General features: G+C 42.7%; 1 protein-coding gene across 1 annotated transcript in view; it reads right to left on the bottom strand.

Moving 5' to 3' along the window:
• col8a2 (collagen, type VIII, alpha 2) overlaps positions 1-15213 on the bottom strand; it is a 46285-nt gene extending 31072 nt beyond the window's left edge. The window contains exon 1 of the mRNA XM_078267128.1: positions 14968-15213. The gene's annotated coding sequence lies outside the window, so the exon portion shown is untranslated. The remainder of the gene's footprint in view (positions 1-14967) is intronic.
• Between the last annotated feature and the right edge of the window lie 3048 nt (positions 15214-18261).

Below are 18261 nucleotides of genomic sequence, written 5' to 3'. Positions count from 1 at the left end.
TAAAGGGTAAGTTCACCCAAATTACCAAAAACAAATTTTCTCACTTATTTGTGGTGGATTTTAGCTATGTAGACAGTTAATGTGGTGGTTTATTGCTGTGAACACCACAAATAATGTAACATTATATTCACCAGCATTGTATTTTTAGAGTGGAGGCAAAAATCTCAGAGATGGATATCTCAAAACATTGACAAATGAAACCATTACTATCTGCATGGCTAGATACTGTACCCCTAGAGGTAAGTAAGAAAATGTCTTTTGTAATTTGGGTGAAGAGATATGAGGATTTGCATTCTTCACATGTCTTGGTGAAAACGAAAAAGGATTAAGGACACAAAAAAGAAGAACACACCACGAAGTCAAGGAGCACAGATTATCCGACATCTCCATCACCCTGCTCCATATTTGCACTCACTCCACTGTGCTAACATTGGCTAGGATCGCGTGGTATGAGAGTTGTGTTTAGATGGCTTTTCACAGACCTTCAGTTGAGAACAGTGCAAATAGACATAATGCCGAAAATAACAGTCGTCGGAATGCAACGCTGCATGTGCGGTTGTTGGTCCTGGACGGAGATTTAAGGTTGTGAGGCAGACAGATACCCAACCCCCACACACACACACACACACACACACACACACACACACAAACACACACACACTTTCCTGTTACATGTCAGCCTGGTCTGTCATGTTTTTCGGATGAGGATCTCTGTGTCTGAGGGTAGTCTACGGTCTTAAGTGGAAGGGCGCTGGGTAGGTGAGTCAAACAACAGCAGCATATAGGTGATGGGTGACACATGAGGTCGATATTAGCACTAGCAAAAGGTGGCAAGGTGCATCACAGGGGTCAAACGTCCCATGAAATGTTTCCTGACAATAAGTTGCCAACAATGGGCTCAGTATTTGGGAACAGTGGGCAAAGTTGCCTTAAGCTGGCCTGGGAACGCCTCGGGATCCCCCAGTCGGAGCTGGTTAATGTGGCTTAGGAAAGGAAAGTTTGGGGTCCCCTGCTGGAGCTGCTGCCCCCGCGACCCGATACCGGATAAGTGGACGAAGATGGATGGATGGATGGACGGACAAAGTTGCGTCAGTGTTGCATCACTGCCTTCAAGGCTACAGAACTACACCAATAGGAAATATCACACGTTTAGCTGCGGGAAGAACTGAACTGGTTACTGATAAGACTGGCAGGAATATAAACCCTTTGCTCATTCCTGCTGTCACTAAATCATTTTCCCAGACTGGAAAGTTCACCTCCCTCTCACAGAGAAAAGCAGGGAGGGAGAATGGCATTAAAAAGATTGCAGACTTAAAAACAAACATTGTCTGACTAACTTTCCCCGCAATTTTCTTTCTACCATTCCTTACCCTGAGCCTACCCATGCCATAACTTTCCTTTCCCTCTGTCTCCCCTGGACAACGTATTATAATGGCTGCAGTTTTTATTGGAATGACTTAAATGGCCCTTAAAATGCTGTTTGAATGATGGTTGCTGGTGTCTGTCCTCTGCGTGTGTGTGTTTATGCGCAAGTGTGTGCGGGCTCCAGGCCCGGTTTCCATCAGCCATGCCAAATTTCTTTCACCCACCCACTCCCCTCCCATCCCTCCACCTCCACCCCCACTTCTTGATGTTCACCACATCTCGTACAGTGGTAACCCTCATTTTTGCTTGTGTGCGAGAGTCCCCTACACACACACACACACACACACACACACACACACACACACACACACACACACACACACACACACACACACACACAAAACAACAACACAATTGCCCTCTCACACTCATAAGGTAATGGCTACAATTTGCTTATCGCACAAGCACAGATGTGAAAATAAATACAGTCTAGACTGACAGTGGAGACAAAACCCTTCCATCTGGGTTTAAAAGAATCATAGGTCATCAGAACAAGATGTTTTTTGTTCCAAGACACTTGAAATAAACGGTCCAGTCCTGGCAAGTCTTAATTTCTATATCTGTAGATCAGATGATTTTCTCAGCCAACAAATGCGGACGCGTAACTATCGGTAAGCAGGGTAAGCGGTGCTTACGGGCCCGGACCAATCAGGGGCCCGCGTGACTGGAAGATATTGATTGACAGCCGGGGCCCCCTATCGCATTTGGCCACTGACCAAGCGGGAGTGAGAACGGGTCAAATTAATTTCCTTGTTTCAGAGATCGTTCTCTTCACGTGTGACTCGAACATCTCACATTTACCAACAAAACGTACAGCGAAAGACCGTGCAGAACATTTCAGACCGTCCTGCCAACCTGTAGACATTTTAACATCAATGTACACTGTAAAGATTTTTCACTATAAAGTCGCTGAAAGCTGCTGCTGTTTACATCCTGTCTGATCTCTGCAGCGGGCGGGGCTGCTGAGTTCCCCCCGCGACTGACACACACACACACAAACACTCACAATCACACACGGTGGATGCAGGAAAAACCGGAGATGAGATGTACAGGATGACCTAAATTGAGGACAGCTACGCTCGTTATTGTAAGTGCAATGATAAGTTAAAGTCCAATAAGTACTTTATCAAACCGTATGAATGTGTGTCCCAGCCCAGGATAGGAAATTAACTAACAATGTAAATATTAGCAAGCCACTGACACGTTACAATTTGATTCATTCAATAAATTATTATTTTTTGTCTTAAATCCACCAGCCATTTTTTATATTATTCCAACATTTGCAGCATCCTGAGCCTTTTTGGTAAGGTTCCTAGGAAAACTCAGCCCAGAGTAATTCATTAATTGTAGCCTAATAATTATTATTCTTTGTTTCCTTTTTTCTTTTTAAAGAACTACTCTCCCGCAACTTCATTGCAACAAACATTTATCGCAATTTTTTTTACAAAAGCTCCCGCAAAATCAGGCATTTTGGGCCGCAACAATCAAAAAAAAAGGCCGCGAAATCCTGGAGGAACTGCCCTTGTATGTTTTTTTTTTTTATGTGTTATGGTGCGCATTCACCAGTGTTTTTGTTGTGGTGCGCATAGGCTACTCCTGATTTTCATCTCATCTCTTATATGCTGTGTCTCTATGATCCTATCCTGTCCTATTCATGGTAGCCTACTCGTGGATATTGCGCCGGCATCATGTGCTGGGGGGCCCGCCTTGATAATCCTGCTTAAGGGCCCAGTGTTGGCTTGTTACGCCACTGAACAAATGCCACCATCCATTACTTTGTCTGCCTGTCTGCATCTCTGCAAATGCATCCACCCACCGTAGACACTTTGTGTTACTGTCTGAGCTCCCTTCTTGTTGCAGAAAAATGCAGTGAAAGTGATTACAGACACATTCCAGACGCCCTCTATGGAGTGAATGATGGACCAGTGGAGAAACGTAGAGAGAAAAGATGCGGGGAGTACATAGAATGAGGTGCAGCTGAGATTACAGATCAGGCATTACAACACTCCTTCCTCCCTGGAGCTTAGACTATCTATAAGAAAGAGGAGACATAAGGTTTCAGCTCCTGAGCAGAGAGCAGGGCTTATATGTGTTTTGCAGACGACGAACAACCGCACTGCCATGCCGACTCTTGACAATAGACAAAAAAGACATGTAGGCAGTATCTTAGCAAAATGCCAAAACTGCTAAAGAACACAACAGAGGATGGGATCAAAATGTGCCAGACTGAATTTAATCTACAGACAGGCAAGACTGTGAATATGCTGTTGTGTCTGGCAGGGCTGAGAACTATTTGGACAATTTTGGACCCTGGCAGCATTGCAGCTTTTCTTTTTCCCCTCCTCGCTGAACAATCGCATTGAGAGCAATGTAATGGGTATGATGCAGGAGGAGTGTCACATGGAGGAGATTTGCAGATTAATCAATGCAGACTCCATGCGGTGCATTCCTTAACGTTCATACATTTGTTTGATTTTGTATCACTGAACAAGAAGGAAAGCCGCAGTGAGAAACCCACCCAGCTCAGCTCCTGTTTTTTGGAGTTTCGGTCCCCGTAGATTCACCAAACAGTAGTTCTTTGACAATCATTGGTGTTTGTGTGTAAAGATAACGGCATCCTTATTTCTTAACAAACCTGCCAATCAGATTCTTGAACTAATTCCCATTTTCTTCCAACCCTAACACCAGAACAGAACCTCAATAACGGATGATTCTGCAAAACCACATACTCTCAGCCTCGCCCTCTACATAAAGGGCACACTACATCCTGCTTTGGCAATGAATGTTGGAAAGGGACATAAATCGTGAGGTGTGGAATTGTTCAAAATGGACGTAATTCCTTGAGATACTGGGCTGTTTCTTTCTTAACATAGTTGCTGCAAACAAAAACGTGTCTAGTTTGATTCCAGGAAAGAAATAGATCTGTCCAATAATTGCAGCTTTAGAGTTTTAAACTACTTCAAAGTAACCAAGTCAGTGACACAACGTAGCCCATAGTCTTCACAATATCAATCTTAATTGCTTATCTAAGAAAAATAAAATGCATTTCTCTCATTTTACACTTTTTCCATCATCAAAATGGACCACTTCCTGCTTACAAAATCTCTGTAGGTAGAGCGTTTCTGAGGTCTGGGTCTTAATATAATGTTACATTTAGATGCCAACATTACATAATATGGTCATTTAAATAGTGAATAATCGTCCTTATTATCAGGAGCAACTGGACCACATTAGTAACATATTGTGCAACAGGAGCATTATCTTTCTTTTGGAATCTGACTATCATCACTTTCTGCTCGCTGAGAGAAGCCATTTGACAAGCAAAACTCTAGAGGAAACCGCAAGACACTTGTGATCAACAGAATTCTGCATGGGAACAGAAAGAGATACAACACAGAGAGAAATGTCAGCGAACCTGGTTTTCGGATCACACACGTATACAGCCCACCAGGGAAAGGCCCTCAATTCATTAGGGCGCTGTTAGTGTGTACTGCACTGACTTGGAGGGGGTATCTCCGCACATTCCCCATAAGTGTTGATGGGGTCTGGATTTGTCATTGTCTCCACATGAGAGTGGATGGCTGCTTGTGAGTTTCCCTGCTGTGTTATGCCTGGCTTGTCTGAGCTGTCCTTTCCAAGCATCCCTCAAGACGAGATGTCCTGACTGATTCACTCCCAGAGAGGGATTGAGCACACAGATCTATGGTTCTCCTTATGTTTTGGATATTTTAACCATTTCCACACAACGCAGATGTCTGTTTTTACTGCAAATGAAGACAAGGTTCAAGCTTTGAAATTGAATTTCTACATATCTGCATGCCTTCCTGCTAGCAGGTTTCACAGAATAATACCCATCATAAGTCATCTGTAAAGTCATTTGTAAAAGAGTAATTTACATATATCCTCTCAATCTGGGTATGCAATATAGTCTTTCCCATTGAGAGTCCAACTATCTATTTTGTTTCTAAAGTATTCTATCTAATATTGTAAAATACACAATATTATTAAAGAGGTTCTAAAGGTGGGGACTTGCAAGAGATTGCGATTAAAAAAAGAATAGTCAATAGTCATTACTTCATGTTAAAATATTGTTAAGTGCAGTTTTGAGAAAAACAAGATTTCTTGATACTACTAAAGCCCTTTAGTAGATGGACATCTTTTGCAGTCCTACCATGAACAAGTCTCCAAACATGAGGTTTGAATCAGCAGGCTGTCGTAAGGCAGGGACACAGCATTCAGGACACATCCGCTCACTGTAACGATCATGTCTGCATCCTTATATTCTTCCTCCGCCTCCTTGTTATCCCTCCCTCTTCCTTCCAGTCTACCAGGGATACAGAACATGCCTCGTCCCGATGATGGAAGACAGTGACTGGAGTAGAATGAATGGATTATAGGACTAAATGAGAAATTACTCTGTTACTGAATAACCTACAGAATAAAGGCAGCACTGTTTGACTCAAATGTATCTTTTAAATCTTCAAAACTACCCAGATTTCTGCTTCCCTCTAGAGATTAACGGCATAGAAGGTTTAGCTGATTGCAGGAGTTTTGGGGTATTACTGAGCTTGTTGCTCAAGTTGAGGAATGGGCCGGGTGTTCCCGACAGGGTAAACAAACATTGGAGTAGTAAAGAGGTTGCGGCGAACTAAGGCAGAGTAATTCATGGAGGAATGATCTGTGTCTGGGAGCAAACAGGCGGCCCCTGCATGTTTCTGTTGACGCTGGTTCAAATCCTCGGCCAGATCAAAGACGCCATATGGTTGCTACAAACTGAGTGCTCCTCAGACCAAGCTTATTTTCTCTTTTCTGCTTCTTCTAACTTCAAATCTTTTCTTGTACTTTCACCTCTCCTTGCCTCTTTCCCACAAATACCGCCCTTTCTCCTATCCCCATTTTCATCATGTGTCACGTCGATCTTTCTTTCTCTTCCAAACAGATCCATCGCCATCCCTCTTTCCTAACCCTTCACAATGTTTCCCATATCCATATCACACTTTCACCACATGTCAGGAAGACTTGGGTTTGTGTGGTTTCTGCCCTACTTTGGGAGTGGTCCAGCTCAGGCTCCATTGGGCTGGTTGTTGGTTCGGCTTGCGGAGGCCCACTGTTAGGAAATGACCACTTCTCTGGTTCAAATTAGCAATGAGGCAACGCAGCAGGCCTTTTTTGCTGGCGGCTCGCAAAGGAAAGAGAAGGAAAAGTGGGGAGGGAGAGTGCGTGGCCATCTGCAAACCACATGAAAGTGAGTGGTAATTGATTCAAAACCCTCTGTAATTAAGTATTTTGTTAGTTGGCCAAAGAACATCCTCCCAGAAGTGGTTGTACTTCTGTAGCTTTCGCTGTCCAACCAATCGCAGACTTGCATGGTTAACGTCAGGTAGAAGATGTTTTATTTCCGTCAGCTCATTCTGCAATCTCTCATCTATGGAACATCCAGATTTCAACTTAGGTCATGTAAATCTTTGACCTTTTAGTAAAACAGTTCACTTCTGTGTTGCTTTATGCAACTACAGCTGTGTTCCTACAGCCAACAGCAGCTCCCTAATCTCCCTAATCTTGTTCTCATACATGGAAAAGGGTGACATACTGTATATGGGTAAATTAGCATGAGCTGAATATTGTATTTGATCTGCAGAAATATACACTGTACATATGTCTCGTGATGGGGGACACGTACTGAAATGCCAGTTTTTATAAAGAAAATCTGTCCATACATGCTTGCATGCTTGCTTATGTTACCCACAGACAAAACCGAGCAAATGCGTGATGGAGAGGCAAACAGTGAGGCTGTCATCCAATTAGTAGTGTTTGTTTATCTTAGTCTTTACTGTGCAGCATCTCAAATGTTCTCCATGAAACTCTACTCTGCTTTTATCCCTCCTAAATTGTAAGGCAAAGCAACAACCCTTCCTGTCTTGTGAGCATGAAATAATTCTTCTTCAACAGTTTCTTTAAGCACTTAGGCATGCTGCCAAACTGCATTGCTTTTCCTGTCTAACTCCAGGAAGTATTACATATATTGTACACATAAACAGAAACAAGAGAACGGTAGACCATGTACACATACATACACACAATGTGGAACGCACTCAGTAAAGCAACGCTCACACAGCGTTTACCTCAAACGAGCTGGAATGAGCACAAAGTTGCTTTTTTAATTTTATCGTTCCACTGCTTTACTGCTGATTACGAAAATGAAAAGCTTTGAAGGGCTGGTTGTGTTTGGGCTGCTTAATGCCTTTCAGCGTTTCATTATGAAACATGTTACTCAATGGGCTCAAAGTCTGAACAGAAAGGATTAAGTCTCTAAGCCAAGGCCATTTAAACATAAAGTCTGAGAGAACCAGCACTGGGATACTGTAATGGCTCAAGCCACATTTGTGTTTTGTCTGATTAGTTGTTTTTTTGTTTTTTTATTTGTTGTCTTTGCATGACATTAGAGCCATGGTAAATATATATCAGTGTACACCAAAGACTGTATGGAGGCGTAATTTGTGCTCTTGAGATGCATAATGCAATGTGACATGAAAATAAATTCCAAAAAGAAACAACTCAGGAGCCTTGGTTGGTCCACTGTATGTCTTAAATCCATCTCTTTGAGGAACACTGTGAGCCAAGCTAAATTTGAGGCGTTTATCCAGGCAGAAAGTGGCAACTGTGCCGGTTTGTTTAAGGCTGGAAGAATGAGGGCTCACAGATGTTTGTGGCTATGTGGTGGGCACCTGTGGTCACCTGCTATTGAAAGGCCACAGAGTGATTTATATATGAAAGGACATCAGAAACATTGACAGTGCTGTGTGCTTTCATTTCATATTATGCTCACTCGCTTTTATATTATCATGTGCTACAATAAAATGTTAAAACAACTGTCTTTATAATTTTTTTAATAACCTCCCACTGATAACTTTTAGAGCATATGTTGGATTAAGTTCTAGTGACTGCACCGCCAACATTTAGCAGCTAAAGAACCTGATATTTCCCTTTAGGAAAACAGAGCTAAAAAGAAAGTGAATATTGGACTTCAATTCAATTCACCAGGTGGCCAGAAACACAAAGCTAGAATGAATTCTAACCTGTTTGCTTGTTCACCACATCAACTTTAGGTGATAATATGTCAATGTAGTGTTTACAGCTTGTTCGGCTGCCCCCGAGTGGCCAAAAAATATGAACGCTGCTTTAAATATGCCATGTTTAGAAATATCAGCATTGAAATGTGTGTTGCAGTTCTTTTTATATTGACAAACTTCTATTTTCTGCAACAACATAATTAGCATAAAGAAATCAAACACGTTGAAAGAGAAGAACAGGTTTTTCTTGGTACATACCACATTTTGGAAAATACAGTTATTCGCTTTCTTGCCAAGTTAGGTGAGATAAGAATATGATGATTATGAAGCTACCAATTGCAGTCGATTAGCTTATCGCAAAAACAGCGTGGCTCTGTTGAAACATTAGCACCTCTAAACCTCAACAATTGTCACATTATATCTTGTTTGATTAATTAGTACATTTGAAAGGTGCTCTAAGCGATGCTGGGTGATGTCACTTCTTGTTGACGTTCAAAGTATTGTCAAACAAAACCGAGGCTAGCTCGCCACTCCCTCCTACTCAACCCGTCCCCTTCCCCTCCCTTCCGCGCACTAACCCCCACCCCCAAATCCTTCTAGTTGGTTATTGGCTGGAACACTGTTTGTTATGTTTCGTGGTGCAGGTTGGCGCAGTTTGTTTTTGTTGCCATTTGTGGAGCCTGGGCTGTCTACAGAGACCGTGTTTTTTTTGTTTTTTTTTTACAGTGTGTTCTGGGGACAGGCAGCTAGCGGATAGTGAGGAGATGTTTGCTGTATGTGACAAAAAATGTTGTAGCCTAGAAAATGCGTGACATCGCTTAGAGCACCTTTAAGTGTTAAAGCTTCAAATGTGTCGGACTATTTCTTATAAATTAGTGAGATTAGGAGGTGCTGGTAGGCTGGAATAGATCTTCTCTTCACACTCTTGGCAAAAAAAAAAAGCGCATAAGCTTATTTCTTTAAAAAAGTGGAACAATTCCTTGTTGCAAGTTTAACTATGAGGTAACTGGTGGAACAAAACTCGTTGATAGATGGTAGATATTAGGTTGCTGTCTGCTACTGAAGAGTGGGAGGGGGGGGAACTCCACTGTGTGTGAGCACACAGCACAATACATTTGTCACTTAGTAAGCATTCATTTCCTACTCCAGAAAATCTGGCCCTGGGAAATAAAATGCTTTTTATTATCCTGCTCCGAGGGATCCATAACGCTACAATAACCCCAGTCTCTTTTCTCTTTTTACGAACACCTACGCACACGTCTAAATCAAGCTCAGACTGAACAATAACAAAGTCTGGAGCTTTTCAAATGGTCTCAGAAGAGCTGTTTCTAATCCCTTACTCAATATTGACCCATCAGAGAGAGATATATCCATCCTGCATCTGAAATGAAATAATAAAAATAAACAGTTGGCTTGGGAAGTATGTCTGTAACAAGATGAAAAGAGGGATAATATGAGTTTTATACAGAGGAGGTGACCCCTGTTAAGAGTTGGCCCAAATGTCCTGCTTTTGGAAGCCCCAAACAATGTTCTTGCCAGACGGTGAACTGAGGGGCAATGAATTAGGGGGAGCAGAGAAAAAAAACAAAAGGCAAATAAACGTTCCTGCATGTACTGTACACTCATGCTCATTTGTACAGCTACCTCAACCAACCAAACATCAAACAATCTTCATTTAGCTTCACTCAGTTATGGATTTAACTCCCCCCCCCAAAAAAACTAACAAAAAAACAACTGAGGACACACACATCCTCAGGACACAAGGGGCAACTCTTGCTTCCTTATATCCAGCATTGAAGCAGGGAAAACTCAAGATGTCACATCCCATTAACTAGGAACAGCACTGTTGCTGGATGAGCACTGAGGCTCTCATTCCCATTTGTTCCTGTCTCTTTGAAAACACGCACTGCCGTCCCAAAAAAGCTCCGGCACACCATTGGAAAAATATAGATTTGACTCCAGGAAGCATTGCTCAATACATGTTTTGTCCACAGCTTGGTTATTGCGCCTTGTTCAGGCCTCACTGACTGAAAGCAATGTCTGATGTTGGAGAACAAGGTTCGCTTTACCTCAGGGGTTTTAGTTTGAGCCCAGTAAAGAGTCAGGGTTTGATTCAAGAGCATTTCCAGTCTGTAACAGTAAAATAATGATGGAGAGGATGGAAATAAGGGGACAAACTGGGACAACTGGAACAAAGTCAAGAAGGTAAACATTAAAAGGGGAAAAAGTACCAATGCGATGAAACTGCTTCTGTCTCCTAAGCGTGCCTGTGATATGTTCCTTTCCCTGATAGCCGAAGAGGGCATGTTGTCGAGCCCTTCTGAGCTCGGAGGCCCTGCTCAGACTGAGCCACTGCTGACAGAGTCAATGGGAGGTGCAGGAAAAATAACAAGGGGCGTTTGCCAAGCTTCCCCACTGCTTGCTCTCCCTGTCTCTCTTTCTCTGTCCTCCTGTTGCTGCCAGCCCAGTGGAAAAACTCCCTCTGGTCCAGACAAAGTTATGAGAGAACGAAAGAGCAAGTGGGAGACAGATAAACACAAATAAAGGAAGGGAGACAGACAAACGAATTAGAGAGTGACAGAGAAAAATAAATAAATTGAGTTTGAATACACTTGAAACAGAATTAGAATAATAGAAAGCTCTCTACTGTTTTTTGTTTTCCTCCTCCTACTTTTGTCCTGTGATCTGCTTATACAGCGCTGAGAGCCAAACCAATGTCCTTCAATACAAGGGGCTGATTAATAACGTGCTGCTCTATCCACTCTGGAGGGCTGTATGTTTGTACAGATTCACAATCTGCCATATAGCTGAGTGACTTTCACTAAGCTGTGTGTTCAGGCCAAGATGGCTACTGGTGATGAGGCAAAGGCAAGTAGAGGGAGACACAATGCAAATCTTCATACATCTGCACGCAGCAATGTTTCTGTCTCATACTGTCTCTGTCTTTTTCTTCTCCTGCTTTAAGCTGTAAAACAAATGCAGCCTATTAATCTTGAATGTTATGGTCCAGGCTATGATTAAGACCAGGGCCTGTATTCTGTTTCCACCGCCCTTCACTGCAATTCTTCATTCATTATATCAGTAGCATCAGTTAGCATGCCTTATAATAGGTGCTGAAGAGTGTGTGCATGTACAGTATGTCTGTGTGTGTGTGTGTGTGTGTGTGTGTGTGTGTGTGTGTACTGATGTAATTATAGACATACAGAAAACACACTTTTTGTTGGTGAAGCCATTAAAGGAGTGCCCTGTTTTCACACTCTTTCCTCTTTATGCTGAAGTACCTATGAAACAAAAGGGGAAATTTGTGTGTGTGTGTGTGTGTGTGTGTGTGTGTGTGTGTGTGTGTGTGTGTGTGTGTGTGTGTGTGTGTGTGTGTGTCTGCGTGTGTGTTCTGGTGTTTGGGTTCCATGGAAGTAAAGGAATAAGTGGGCGTTTACTATTCCTTGAGAATGATTGGCATTCTCCTTCATTTCCTGCTAGCACGGGCATTAGACTGAGAGAAATAGAAGCACATGTGCACTCTCATACACATGCACACACACATGCACACACACACACATACGCGCACACAAACATACTCTCCCACACACACACAGAAACACACACACACACACACGCAAAAGCAAACATGCAGGGAATACAATTCAAATGACAGATGAATGTGTTTAGAGAAATTTGAAAGTGATTTGGCTTTATTAAAGAAGACTACAGACACAGAGGTCTTTGGCTAAGTTTGTAGATACTGAATCTCTAAATTATGATGATCAGAGATTAATAAGAGGAATAAGAAACTACCTTTAATATATTGGGCGTTATGAGATCATTTGTTGTAGGATTAGATTTGTGAGATTTGTGAGAGACTCAAAATTATTCAACAAAGCAGTCAGAGCAAAGTAAAAGGTTTTCTCTTTACTACAAGATGCCATGTGTTGTGTCTGTGTGCGACAGTGAACTGCTTTGTGTTCTGCCCCCTTGTGGCAACAAAGTGTAAAAAACAACATGTACAAACCATGAGGGGTGAGCATCAAGACAGAGACAGCTCCTATTACTTTTCATTCTTTAAAAAAAGAAAAAGGTTTTCTCTTTTGCTCTCTGCTCTCAGAAAAAAATCATCTTAAATCCCCGGTGAGAGTATGCATCCACTCTGCCTGTGTCTCTTTGATGAAGCAGGAGTGAGAGATGTTTTGTGCTGCTCTAATGAGGATGAAATCTCACCATAAAGCTTACAGAGAAGGCCCTGTTCCTTTACACTTGACATCAGAACAAGAATTATCCTCAAAGATTTCCAAAAAAAAGGAAAAAGCTGATGTTGAGTTTAGAGTCTTAAAAGTCCCAACTTCAACACATTATGGCCTATAAAGTAACTGCAGTGGGGCGTGAGAGTCTCAGCGCTATACGAGCGGGCGGTTTGGCAGCGGACAGCATGAGTATGTTTGAAATGTGTGTGTTTTGATTCCATGTCGGTGTTTGTATTGCACAGGGCATAAAATGTGCTGTGTGTGCCGCAGTGCATTCAGCGTGACTGTTGTTGGTGTATGGTTGGTCGCGCTTCGGCACTTTGTATCAAAAGCCTGAATGGGTAGATGGTTGGAGGCTGTTAGCTGTGGTTGAAAAATGTACCACAAACACACTTGAACCGCTCGTAGCCACCAGTGACAAAGTAAGTGACCAGTTACCATCCACTGGAGAACAGTCCCAGTCAGTGGCATGGGGTTGCCATGGTTACATCACAATATTGCTACCATGGATGTGCCACGCATGGAAGTACATGCCAAGAAAAAAAGGCTAGTGAAGCAAGGAGGGGCATAAATCCCCTGACCTACAGGTACTTTAATAGAAACGAAGAGAGGGTGTGAAGCTGACTGGAAACCACTAAATCTATGAGAGGCCCTGAACTTTATGAGCAAATACTACTTTGAACAGTTAAGCAGACACTGCTGCTGCTGCTGCGCACCAGCAGCTTTGCAAACCAGAGAACTCTTGCTGTACCTCACTGCCAGGAGGGAGACTTTACGCTTTAGTGTGTATTCATTCACCCACTCCCCGTGAAGGATTGTGTACCAAACTTTGATACTCACACAGATTTGGTCACCTAGGAGCATGCATGTGTGGCTGCAAATGCACCAACACACACCCCCACACCCCCACACACACCCCCCCACACACACACACACACACACACACACACACACACACACACACAGGTACATATCCAGTTGACCTTTCTTGCCGTAAGCCAACGAAATGCTGCCAAATGTTTTTGGATTTCATAGCTCCAGCACACTGTCTTTTCCAGACTCTCTCCTTCTCTGACTTTCTCTCTCTCTACACCTCTCTCTCAGTGACTCCCTCTTTCCTTTGCTTAGAAAGCCTGGTGTTGAAACACGTGATCGAAAAATTTATCTCCTCAGCAAAGCATGCATTTTGGAATCTTCTCTAATGTGTTCCTCTTGGTCTTTTCCCTTTTCATTTTTGCTCATCTTTTTCCTTTTTCTCTGTTAGTTTTTCATACGGGATACCTGGAGACTCAGAGTCACGGCTATCTGTCCTCTTTCTGTGCACGACGGAGGGATGTCGTTACAATGGAATGCAGCGTCGCTTGCCAGAGGCGTCACAGTGGATGGACAGAGTGAAGCAACAGGGGGACGAGGAGAAGAGAGAAGAGAAGATGAAAAATTATAGGACCATATGTCCATTAGCAGTATTCCTTCACCTTAATACATTACGCTCACAATATGACCTTAACCTCCCAGACTAACACATCTATCAAAAATCATCAAACAAGCTGCAGACCATGCCAACAGAATGTGGGATATGATTATCAGTTACATTCACATACACATACACAAACACAAGAACCATCAACATGGAGGACACTCCTCTTAAGACGATAATCAGAATATCTGTTATTGAGCCAAACCCAGCGTACATATTCCACTACCACACTGCCCCACCCCTAAACACACTCCGAATACACACCACGCCCACTTCAACATCATCAGCAAAAGTCCCAGATGTACTGTATGGATGCATCAGCGATGTCTTAGCCCTACACCTGAATCAATAATCAATACCATCGCTCATCAGGGCAAAAACACACAGAAAATTGCAAATATGACTACATTAAAAGTGAGGACACTCAAAGTAGATTAATATATGATGCACCGCTACTACTTTAATATTGCAATCAGTGTCCATTTAGTTAGTATTATTGGAGCTTGTTGAACAAACTGCACCGGTTCCTTTTAATCTGCAAGCCATTACTCTGTGAACTAGCTTAGGACTGAGGAGAAATATGCAAGTCCCATGACTAAGATATTGCTCCGTCTGTTTTTTGTTTTTTTTTCCTTTCGTGTTTCTTTTGGCTACGGCCACTGCAGCCACATGTGAGAAAAGTGAGAAAAACAAGAGATGGCAGGACACAAGGATGCTAACAGAGCCCCAGAGAAACGTGAGGGCAGGTATGGCTTACCTTTCTCTCCTCAGAGCGATGAGGGGCAGGGGAGTCACACTAGGTAAGGGCAGCAGTAGGTGTGAGCTTCAGGTGGGTCTCTCTTCTACCTCCCTCCTTGCTTCAGCCACGCATGTCTGCCATGGGATGCGATGGCATCAGATATTCAATGAACATGCAGCCAAAAAAGAGGAATGGTGTCCTCCTGGACAAAGAGCTTGCACCCTGGTCCAGTGCTGCTCACAAGTGCAGGGGGGAAACAACAACAAAAAAAATATATATATATATATATATATATATTTTCAACTGCAAGTGAAGTAAATAATCTGTTTAACTTTTATTTTTCTGCCTCTGGCAAAAAGCAAAAAAGTCCATCCATGTGCTTTGTGGCAGAGATGGTGAAATTGAGAGGGAGGATGAAAGAGCAAGTCAGAGAAGAGTGAAGCGTCCTCTCTGTGCCGTCTTCAAGCTGTCCAGAAGCAGGTCTGAGGAGCACCTTCCCAATCTGTGTGCTCTCGCTCTCCAGGGTGGGAAGTAGGAGGGAAGGAGCGAGGGAGCAGGACAGGAGAGGGAGAGAGAGTGAGACTCTCAGTCAGTCAGTCAAGTCAGTCAGGCAGTCAGGCAGGCAGCAAGGCAGTGTATATTGAGCTAAAGGCTGTGGGTCCAAGCAGCACTCCCAAGACTTATAACCAGGGGCTGTGCACCTCGCTGCTCCAATCTCCCTGGCTTACTCTGCGATCCCTCTCCTACTGGCTTATTTTGGGAAAGACAGACCGAATTGTTCATTGGGTTAAACCCCTTCATACAAACAGCAAGTGTCTGTGGCTGGCTGCACTGAGGAAGGAGGGGAGTGAGCAGGATGGGGTGGGGTGGCAACCGCGCACAGAGGGGTGGGGTAGGATGAAGAGGAGGGAAGGGAACGAAAAGAGACGAGAAGAGGGGAATTCGGAGGCGTCTCTTCTTGCTCATGTTCTGCCTCCCTCCAACCCTCCTCTCCCTCCAAAACTTAACTTCCAAGAAATCACCCTGTCCTTTAACATTTTGCTATTCAAACACACAAATCAAATCAAATCAAATCAAATCAATGTCAACATGTAGATATTGGGATTAACAGGGTTTCTGCAGGTTTTACCAAGTCAAATTTAAGACTTTTTAAGACCATTATGAATGAAATTTAAGACCTATATCACGACATTATACAAAAAATAGTCCTGAAACATCGTCTGAAACGTTTTTTCAAGACAAGTATCGCTAAACTTGCATTTCCCCATAGCTGAAGAATAAAATCCATTTTGTGTATGTGGTATATCTGTGGTACAGTCTCGCAATAATACCACGAAAGCTGATTGGCTGCAATATAAGTTGCCTGTTCGTCTCATTTGTAGTCGTAATACAGCAGATTATAGTTTGAATAGCGAAAGAAAGAACGACAACACAACGGAATCAGAATTAAAAAAAACATTCTAAAGCGCTGCGGGAGCATGTCAATGAACATTAGATGTAGCATCACATGGAAGTAGGAAAATTAAGACCTAGAACACAATATGATATGGATCTGCCTGGGTCTGAAATAAATATTTGACTTTTTAAGACTTTTTAAGACTCCGCAGAAACCCTGGATTAAACACACCCAGAGATTTTAATACCATAAAACATCGCTCTTACCTCCAACGGCCAATTAATAATCTCTATGCAAGACATAACACTGGATAAGTGTAATTCATAAAGGGGCATTGTTTTGCCGCTTAAAACCAGCTGCTCTTAGGGTATAATCATTACATGATAGCACTCTCTTGGGGCTAATCACTGTTCACATTTCGCTACAGCACGGCTATTCATTGCTATAAGATGTATTCCGAGTATCAAATAGGCCTTACATTTAAAATGTGCCAAGCATTTGCAGGGAGAATGCATAAATACTCATAAACATGGGTACTTGGAAATCATGGTTTGGATGTTAGCTAACACTCTGGATGAACTACATTTGTTCCTTATCATTCACCAGGCGACTTCCAACAGAGGTTTAGTAAGAACAGTACAGGCTTAGCATTCAGTGTTTAATTGGCACGGTTTTGGCTGGCCCTGTGCTATGCTAGTGGACCTTGAAGAGAAAACTGCTCCGTGCTTGTGATTGGACGAGCCAGAGAAAAGCTGGCCTAGCCTTTTCCTGAAAGACCTTCTGGGACTTAAGCCATTGGCTGAGTAAGATATCAGATAAAGACTGTGATTCCAAGTCGATCTTGAAACGCTATAGCGAGAGGAAAGATAATCAAGAAAACCCTGTTTTCCAACATTTGTCCAAGTATTTTTTGTGTGGTTTTATTCATCATCACGTCGTGCCAGTTGGGATTGATTTATTAAAAGGCCCATCATTTCAGCAACATCAACTCATTTATTACTTCAATCACTGTTTAAATTCCATTTATTTACCAAAAGCTGGCAGTCCTGCTGCACTTCTGCCATTCATGTTTCACTCATGTAGAGTAATAAATGTCCCCAGACTGTGTAATCTTCCAAACATTAGAACCAAAGTCAGACTGAACTCAGCCTTTCCTTGCATGAGAAACTATAGGCAACGTCTCAACAAGGGCATATTTGGGTAATGTGTATTATATTAAATTGGACCCACTGTTTGAAGATTGTCAATATGGTGAAATTTATGACGCAGATGGGGTTTTATGTGTTTCTTTTGCTCTCTTTTGGCAAATTCCCTCAATATCAAGATAGCAAAGTGTTTAAACATGCATTGGAGGAATAGGCTTCATTTCTTTCTATTCAGAGACGACTGCACTGAAGGAAGGGCATAAACTGGCCAATTGTTGATTGTGCCATCAGAAAAGTATTTAGTTCACGACTGGAGCCGGCTAAATTGAATAATCACTTGAAAATAAGCAATAGGCGTCACGTCTGTGAAAGAGCCATAGTGCAATTGAAGCTGACTGAATGGCTCTCTGAAACATGGAAAGGGTGGAGTGACCAGATGCCCAGCAATGATGTCATCAATAGGAGCCCTGTGTGGTAGTCAGGGCATGCCATTCATTCATTCATCCCCCAGGTGTGTGTGTTTCTGCGTGAGCATGCGTGCATTTGTGTTGTTGATCACACCCTACCATAAAAGCAATAGCTTTCTGTAGCTCAATGAGGCAAAAAATTGGTCGGTGGAGACTCGCACACAAACACGAGAAAGCCCCCGCCTCTTCCAGTCATGGCTATGCTACAGTTCCACTGAAGAATTTTGCCTAAGGCTCCTAAGAATTCTCAGCTCACCCTCTGATACTCTCACACAACGCACATTCATTCTCACTCGTAGGCTTT

The sequence above is a fragment of the Sander vitreus genome, chromosome 14 (assembly GCF_031162955.1).
Source record: "Sander vitreus isolate 19-12246 chromosome 14, sanVit1, whole genome shotgun sequence".
NCBI classification, from domain to species: Eukaryota; Metazoa; Chordata; class Actinopteri; order Perciformes; family Percidae; genus Sander; species Sander vitreus.
The sequence above is the reverse complement of the archived record's forward strand: the minus strand, read 5'-3'. Positions and strand labels throughout refer to the sequence as shown.